The sequence below is a fragment of the Schistocerca nitens genome, chromosome 1 (assembly GCF_023898315.1).
Source record: "Schistocerca nitens isolate TAMUIC-IGC-003100 chromosome 1, iqSchNite1.1, whole genome shotgun sequence".
NCBI classification, from domain to species: Eukaryota; Metazoa; Arthropoda; class Insecta; order Orthoptera; family Acrididae; genus Schistocerca; species Schistocerca nitens.
In genome coordinates this window covers 1258754531-1258763353 of record NC_064614.1, presented here as the reverse complement: position 1 = coordinate 1258763353, position 8823 = coordinate 1258754531, and the positions used below count along the sequence as shown (strand labels likewise).

The window sequence follows — 8823 nt, the reverse complement described above, 5'->3', positions numbered from 1 at the left end:
GAAGTAGCTTACTCGCCATTGGTTCAAGTTGGCGTATTTGAGGGAATTATTAATCTAACAGCTGTCGAAGTATACGATCTTTGTTTGGATGCCACTTAACAGCATACTGTGTCCATATTTATCAAATTAGCTTCAGAATGTTTTACTGTTTTCACTACCAAAGGATTTTATTATCAAGATTTAAAAAAAAAGTGGTTCAAATGGCTCTGAGCACTATGGGACTCAACTGCTGAGGTCATTAGTCCCCTAGAACTTAGAACTACTTAAACCTAACTAACCTAAGGACATCACAAACATCCATGCCCGAGGCAGGATTCGAACCTGCGACCGTAGCGGTCTTGCGGTTCCAGACTGCAGCGCCTTTAACCGCACGGCCACTTCGGCCGCCTATCAGGATTTTAACAGAATTGGTAAACTTCTCATAGGTAGGATTGCTTTTGAAGTTTCCAGAAGTAAAACGGGTCTTTGGGTTTACACAACATTAATTTATTTCATGCAGTTTTTCTTTAAACATTTTCTGATTACAAATTCACGGTCATAGTAAATTTCCGCGAACCGTTTTCTTCACAGATGGCACCAGCTCGCAACTTCGCGCCTGTGGTGCTTTTGCCCTGCTTGTGTCTTGTTCAGACGACTCAGCACAGGAACTGTGGTAATCTTGTTAAACTCAGAAACTGGTATGGACTACGGCTCCCCGTCTCCCCCCTCGCTCCTATGCTTTTTCCTGTTCTCGGCTAACTTCTCAGTCTCAGTGACCTACAAGTCAGTAGCTCTGCCCTTACTTTTCTTGTTGTAGATAATGCACGTTCGGAGAATCTTTTTGATTTAGAGCTTTTAAGCTCTTTGGTTTTACCTTTTCAGGTGAAGTGAATATTTAGAGTCTGAAGAAATGCTGTGTACTCAGTTAGATGCATTATGTTCAGAGTTTTCCTATTTGTTATCTCCTGAATTGGGGTATGCCAACAGTTTTCAACTGCTCATTTCCATGAAACCTTCTGCTGGCCTCGTTTTTTCCGGGCCCGTCTCGTAACAGTGGCACTCAGGGGACAAGTCGAACGTGAATCAGGTAGCTTCACGAATTCCGGCTTTGTTCCGCCCCTATTGCATCAAGTGAGTGATCTGGCCACTTAATTGTAGTTAAGAAACTGTCGTGCCGGTTACGCCGTTGCGGCAATATTAAAATTTCTGTGAATGCACAATCCAAGCGGATGCATACACGATACCGCTTCTGGATGAACACTTTACAAAGCTATCAAGTTGTCAATATTTAGAGAGAGAGATTTTCAGTCTGCAGCGGTGTGCGCTGATCTGAAACTTACTGGAAGATTAAAACTGTGTGCGCTGATATGAGATTTTCTGACAGATTAAAACTGTCTGCCGGACCGAGACTCGTACTAGGGACCATTGTCTTTCGTGGGCAAGTGGTCTTCCATCTGAGCTACTTAAGCACGACTCACGCCCCGTGAGCCGGTCCATGAGTCCTGCTTGGAGAGCTGAGATGGTAGAGCACTTGCCAGCGAAATGCAAAGGTCCCGATTTCGAGTCTCGGTCCGGTTCACAGTTTCAATCTGCCAGGAAGTTTGACGGTCAATGTTTCTCAAAAATTGACCCGTTAGATGAATGTTTACAAATAACGTAGGATACAAATGGTTCAAATGGCTCTGAGCACTATGGGACTTAACATCTGAGGTCATCAGTCCGCTACAACTTAGCACTCCTTAAACCTAAATAACCTAAGGACATCACACACATCCATGCCCGAGGCAGGACTCGAACCTGCGACCATAGCGGTCCCGCGTTTCCAGACTGAAGCGCCTAGAAACGCTCGGCCACTTCGGCCTGCCGTAGGATACAGAATGACAATGTATGTTAGTTGTCAACACCCCTTTTGGTCCGTACCAATACTTGCGAGTTGCCTTTTGGAGTTGCTCGCGCTCGCGCTATTTTTCAATGTCTTGTGGAACAACTTACAGCGCCTCTGCCGGGTTGTGAAAGCTGTTTGGATGACTCTGTAGTATCCTTGCCTCTACTGAGGAACATTTGCTAATTACTGCACTCTTTTTCCTGACCTCCAAGTGGCCGTATTGAATTTAGGAAAATGTCCATTTTTTTTCAACCTTCTATCATTTATCTTGGGTTTGAAGTTCCTCGCGAGGGTCTCAAACCCCTGCATCAACATGTCTATGCTATTGTGTCACTTCAATGCCCTACATCACTCAAAGAACTTCAGGTGTCTCTAGCCAGTCGCCTATTAGCATAAACGTTTGCCTGGGATAGCGACTATAGCGCAGCCATTACATGCGTTGCTACGAAAACGGACTCAGTTTCGCTGGTCACCGGCTTGTGACGCCGCATTTTCCACTCTTGAGACCTTGTTGCAACCTGCATCCTGCTTAGTGACGTACCAATCAGGCCTCCACTTGGTCCTTGCACCTGAGACTTCACAACACGGTTTGGGGGCGGCAGAGGTTCGTTGATAGTCCGATGGCTCAGAGTGGCCCACTGCTTATGCCTCAGAAAGGCTGACTCTTGCTCAAGCTAGGTACTCTCAGATACAAATGGAAGCTTTGGCCATTGTACGAGGGCTATTCCGAAAGTAAGGTCCGATAGGTCGCGAAATGGAAACCACGGTAAAAATCGAAAATGTTTTATTTGCAACAGTTAGATACACCTTGCAGCTACTTATCTCCATAGTCGCCGACCCGACTTAGACGTGTATCGTAGCGTTGTACCAACTTTCCCATACCCTCGCTATAGAAGGCAGCCGCCAGTGCTCTCCGCCAATTCTCTACGCTGGGCTACGGCTCGTTGTCTTGTGCCGAAATGTTGTCTTCATAACCAGCGGTTCATGTGACCAGAGCTGAAACTCAGAGGGAGACAATTACGGGCTGTATTGTGGGTACTCTCACATTTCCATTTGCAAACGATGCAGGAGCATCTTAATTGCCCCTGCGGAATGCGGCTGAGAATTGTCTTGAATACGAAACAGCACGACAGTTACGTAATGTTAGCTGCATAGCTTCAGGGGAAATTTCTCACCAGGCCCCTGTACTTGGCGGCAGACACTATTTTCTAGACATCTTTACGCACTCACTGCGAGCTCAGAAATGAGAAGAGCGACGTGATGCTAACTGGGGTTATACTAGAGACACTACCCAACACATCTGTGCAAAGCTTTATCGGATTTTCATAGTCGTTTCCATTTCGTGACCGATCGGACCTTACTTTCGGAATAGCCCTCGTATATGCTGTGAAGAAATTCCATGTCATTCTCTACTGTACCAGATTTAATCTGCTCACCTATCACAAACCAATGGCTTTCTTATTCAGTCCTTGTCTGTCGCCACCGGATAAAGCACCAAATCGCGTTCAGTGTTGGGCTCTTTTCCTTTCGCGTTACAACTACGAGATTCATTTCACCGTAAGAATCAACATGTAAATGCCAATGCTTTTTCCGGCCAGCCTGCTGGTTCGGACCCGGGATTCGATCAGGGTAAATTGCTGTGTTTCGTGATTGACGTCGTTCCACAGCAGACGGTTGATGGTTTTCCTGTAACTAGCAAACGGATCGCGAAGGCTGTAGCTCCGAATCCCGTTTTGCCGGTGACAACATGAGTACAAGATTGGCGTGATTCATCATCTTCTTGTACATCCAGCTCCTTCCGCCATAATTACATCTTTCGATATCGATTCTCTGTCGCGGATGTTGTTCGGCTTTTAGACACGGATCACGCGGATCCCCTCAGTGCTTCGTTCAGAGATTCTCCGTTTATTACCTGCAAATCACTGTTGTGTATCACGTACAAAAGAGCTGCCCCGTCTACACGTGTTTCGTCCCGTCTTGGACGATGACAGTCACCCGCCTGGTTGCTTCCTGTTCAGACTCTGCGACGCAACAAGCAGCTTCACAGGCGTCGTTGTCTCTTTCGCTGTCGCATGCCTGGGACCGTATACATTTAAATTTCGCTGACCTCTTTGTCAACGCTTGTTGTCTGTTGGTCGTTGACGCTCATAATCCTTTTCCGTATGTCATTCCTTGTGTTTCCACATCCACAACTCGCACCGTCGCAGCCTTGTCGAAAAGTTTCTCGCTTCAAGACTTGCCTATGACTTTAATGTTTGATAGTGGTCCATAATTTTCATGGCAGCAGTTTGCGGCATTTTGCGATTCCCATGGTACCCATCACATCCTCGTCCCTCCGTTCCATCCAAAATCCAACACGGAGGCGGAAATCTTAGTGCGAACGTTCCAGACACAGACGAAAAAGAATGTTTCCATCTATGAGATTTTCACTCTGCAGCGGAGTGTGCGCTGATATGAAACTTCCTGGCAGAGTAAAACTGTGTGCCCGATCGAGACTCGAACTCGGGACCTTTGCCTTTCGCAGGCAAGTGCTCTACCAACTGAGCTACCGAAGCACGACTCACGTCCGGTCCTCACAGCTTTACTTCTGCCAGTATCTCGTCTCCTACCTTCCGAACTTTATAGAAGCTCTCCTGCGAACCATGCAGAAATAGCACTCCTGGAAGAAAGGATATTGCGGAGACATGGCTTAGCCACAGCCTGGGGGATGTTTCCAGAATGAGATTTTCACTCTGCAGCGGAGTGTGCGCTGATATGAAACTTCCTGGCAGATTAAAACTGTGTGCCCGACCGAGACTCGAACTCGGGACCTTTGCCTTACGCGGGCAAGTGCTCTACCAACTGAGCTACCGAAGCACAACTCTCATTCTGGAAACATCCCCCAGGTTGTGGCTCAGCCATGTCTCCGCAATATTCTTTCTTTCAGGAGTGCTAGTTCTGCATGGTTCGCAGGAGAGCTTCTGTAAAGTTTGGAAGGTAGGAGACAAGATACTGGCAGAAGTAAAGCTGTGAGGACCGGGCGTGAGTCGTGCTTCGGTAGCTCAGTTGGTAGAGCACTTGCCCGCGAAAAGCAAAGGTCCCGAGTTCGAGTCTCGGTCGGGCACACAGTTTTAATCTGCCAGGAAGTTTCAATGTTTCCATCTGTTTGTCCGTCGCTGCCTTAAATCTGTTTCTCTACTTGTACGGTTTCACGTCGATCTGTGAGAAGAGGATGTTGGAGCTATTCCACTGCCGCGAGCTATGAACACTGCTACACTTCTTGCGTCCACCACCTGGACATCAACCCGCACAGCCACCACGACTCATCCGATCGGGTGTGGCTATCTGACCGCGCGGTTTTGGACGTAGCCCTAAATGGATTACAGTGGGGGGTGGCATCACTGCGACATCCGCAGGACGGCCTCTGTTCGAGGCATAGTGGGGGAGCTTTGGCCTCGCGTGGGAGACCGGACGCCCCCATGATGCCACACCATTGCATCCAAGACGGTCCACATTGGGTGTCACATAACCTGCTGCTGCCGATTCACCATTCCCGTGTGGGAGAGGTCTACTTCTTCCGACATCCTGTTTAAGGACTTCGTCACCCATTCCTGAGCAACCGCTTATACCAGTATCGTTAGCACTGCGAGCACCGTCACCGGAGCCAGTGCCCGAGGTCGTCATGGGAACAGCCCAGACATTGCCGTTGTTGCCGTATATTAATTGGTTGCTTGATACGTGGGAGGGGACCAAACAGTGAGGTCACAGATCCCATCGAATTAGGGACGGGTCGGGAAGGAAGTCGGCCGTGCCCTTATACAAGAAGCATCCCGGCATTTACCTAAAGCGATTTAGAGAAAACACATAAAACCTCAGTCAGGATGGCGGGATGCGGGTTTGAACCGTCGTTCCCCCGATTGCGTTGCCGTATGTCTTGACACTGGAAGGCGGGCGCAGAATGTGACCGTGAACAAAGCACTTCAGACCGTGTCCTACCATTGCAGCACGTCACCTTAGCCAGTGTCCAGTGGACAATGAGGACAGTATGGACGTTTCAAGAATCCGCGATCTCCATAAGAGAGGTGGAATCCAGTAAGGAGTACGTGTACTTTCAAGAGTGCGGCAGCGCTGTTTCGCTTGCCGCAGGCGCCTCAGACTTCGGTGTGTGTGTGTGTGTGTGTGTGTGTGTGTGTGTGTTTGTGTGCGCGCGCGCGCGTGTGATGTCCGAGATCACCGTCAGATCCCGCCAGGGTTCACAGTGTTTTAATGCTAGCCACGCTACGCTCGGCATCACTTGTCTATGCGTATTTTTAAAGCTCTTTGTGTACGTAATTGGTTCCTGCTGAATGTTGCTTCAACAATTTGTTCAAGTTGTTAACGCTTTCTTAGAATAAAGTCGTGCTGTACTTACACCTACTTACTCAAGTATTCCAAGAATCTTTTACTCCACTATTAATACTGTATGCTAAGTTATTGCTCAACAGTAAAATAGACACTACACACGTCCCTGTGCCTCTCGTTCCAAGATGACATGCAGTGCCCTGTCTATGAACAAATACTCACTCGATACACAAATTTCATCTGATATCCTATGTGATCGCACTTTCATTAACAAGCAGTGAGCTGTGACACCACGTTCAATCACAGCCTAGATGTGTTCGATCTGATTCAAATCTGGCGAGTTGGGTGAGCAGCACTTCAGTTGGTACTCGCCACTGTGTTCTTCACACCACTCCATCACACTTCTGACCTTGTGACATGACGCATTATCTTGTTGAAAAAATACCACTGCCGTTGGGAAACATGACTTCGTCATGAAGCGGTGTACGTGGTCCGAAACGAGTGTATGATACACCTGGGTCGTGGTCGTCATGGTGCCATGCACGAGTTCCACTGCACCCGTGGATACCCACGTGAATGTTCCCAGAGCATAATGGATCTGTTGTCAGCTTGTCTCTGCCCCACATTACATGTGACAAGGAGCTGTTCCCCTGGAAGACGATGAAATGACGCCCCACATCCCCGACCCCCCGCCCATCGGCTTGATGAAAAGAGTATCGGGATTCATCAGGCCACGCAACCCTCTGCCACTGCGCCAACGTCCAGTGCCGATAGTCACGTGCGCATTTAATTCGTAGGTGCCGATTACATGTTTTTAACATTGGCACTTGGATGAGCCGTCGGCTGCGGACGTCCATCGTTAGGAGAATTCGTTTCACTGTGTCTTCAGACACGCTTCCCCAGCAGTAAAGTCTGATGTTAGTTCCGCCACATTTCTCCATCTGTCTTGTTTTACCAGCCTGCCCAGCCAACGACGCCCGACGTCTGTTATGAAGGGTAGCCGCTCAACAACACTACATCTGAACGGGATTTCACTTTTCTTTCGCCACGTGTCGAACACTCCTCGAACACCCGGAAAGTCGGTCAGTTTCTGAAATGCTCGTACCGAGCCTCCGGGCCATCGCAGTCTGCTCTCGGTAACAATCAGATAGCTTGCGCATCTCCGGCAGTGTACACTTGGACAAGACGGTCACTGACACTGTACGCTCCTTGCGCGTGTGTGACTAGCAGTCACTCCTAGCCAGGTGACGCTGCTATCGCCTGGAGCGATAGAAAGTGTTTGTTCATAATGTTCTGGCTGATTACGGCCTGTACATACGAGGTGTGGCTAGAAAAAAACCGGACTAGTACTGGTGAAACAAAAAAACGAATGCAATAAGGCTGAAAGTCGCGTGGCCTTTCAGGTGACTCTCGCTCCGCCTACTGCTCGAGTTTCATCTGCCTCCTGCACTCAGTCTGCCCGTTGCGTCTGTTTTAAGTAGTTGACGTTTTGTCTGTGCGTCGGAAAATGTTGAGTGTACAGAAAGAACAGCGTGTTAACATCAAATTTTGTTTCAAACTAGGAAAATCTGCAAGTGAAACGTTTGTAAGGTTACAACAAGTGTACGGCGATGATTGTTTATCGCGAACACAAGTGTTTGAGTGGTTTAAACGATTTAAAGATGGCCGCGAAGACACCAGTGATGACACTCGCACTGGCAGACCATTGTCAGCAAAAACTGATGCAAACATTGAAAAAATCGGTAAACTTGTTCGACAAGATCGCCGTTTAACAATCAGAGCAGTGTCTGAGTTAACAGGAGTTGACAAGGAAAGTGTCGAACAAGTTTACCGATTTTTTCAATGTTCGCATCAGTTTTTGCTGACAATGGCCTGCCAGTGCGAGTGTCATCACTGGTGTCTTCGCGGCCATCTTTAAATCGTTTGAACCACTCAAACACTTGTGTTCGCGATAAACAATCATCGCCGTACACTTGTTGTAACATTACAAACGTTTCACTTGCAGATTTTCCTAGTTTGAAACAAAATTTGATGTTAAAAAGCTGTTCTTTCTGTACATTCAACATTTTCCGACGCACAGACAAAACGTCAACTACTTAAAACAGACGCCGCGGGCAGACTGAGTGCAGGAGGCAGACGAAACTCGAGCAGTAGGCGGAGCGACAGTCACGTGACAGGCCACGCGACTTTCAGCCTTATTGCATTCGTTTTATTGTTTCACCAGTACTAGTCCGGTTTTTTTTCTAGCCACACCTCGTACATAGAGACATTGAGCTAAACCGCTATGACCATCTACTCAGTAAAGTGCAGATCCTCCACTGGAGAGCAATAAAGCAACGATTCTTCAAGCGATGGATTCGGCAAGTCTTTGGAAGGTTTCCGCTAGCATGTGTCACAAGTCGCACAAATCCTGCCATTAAGGAGCCGGTGATACGTGGCCGTGGATATAGCGTCCGACAATGTCTCTCATGTGTTCCATCGGGCTCAGATTACACAGATTTCGTGGCCAAGACTTCAACGTGAGTTCACTATAAAGCTCCTCACTCCACTATAGCACTATTCTGGCCTTGTGACACGGACAAATATCCTGGTTGTACATGCCATGGCAGCCGGGCAGACAGCAAGCATGAAGGGATGCA

The 8823-nt window shown here is 48.0% G+C and overlaps 1 non-coding gene across 1 annotated transcript; it reads right to left on the bottom strand.

Moving 5' to 3' along the window:
• Positions 1-4646: 4646 nt before the first annotated feature.
• On the bottom strand, positions 4647-4721 carry Trnat-cgu (transfer RNA threonine (anticodon CGU)). The gene has a single exon. It is a non-coding gene; the product is annotated as a tRNA-Thr (tRNA).
• Between the last annotated feature and the right edge of the window lie 4102 nt (positions 4722-8823).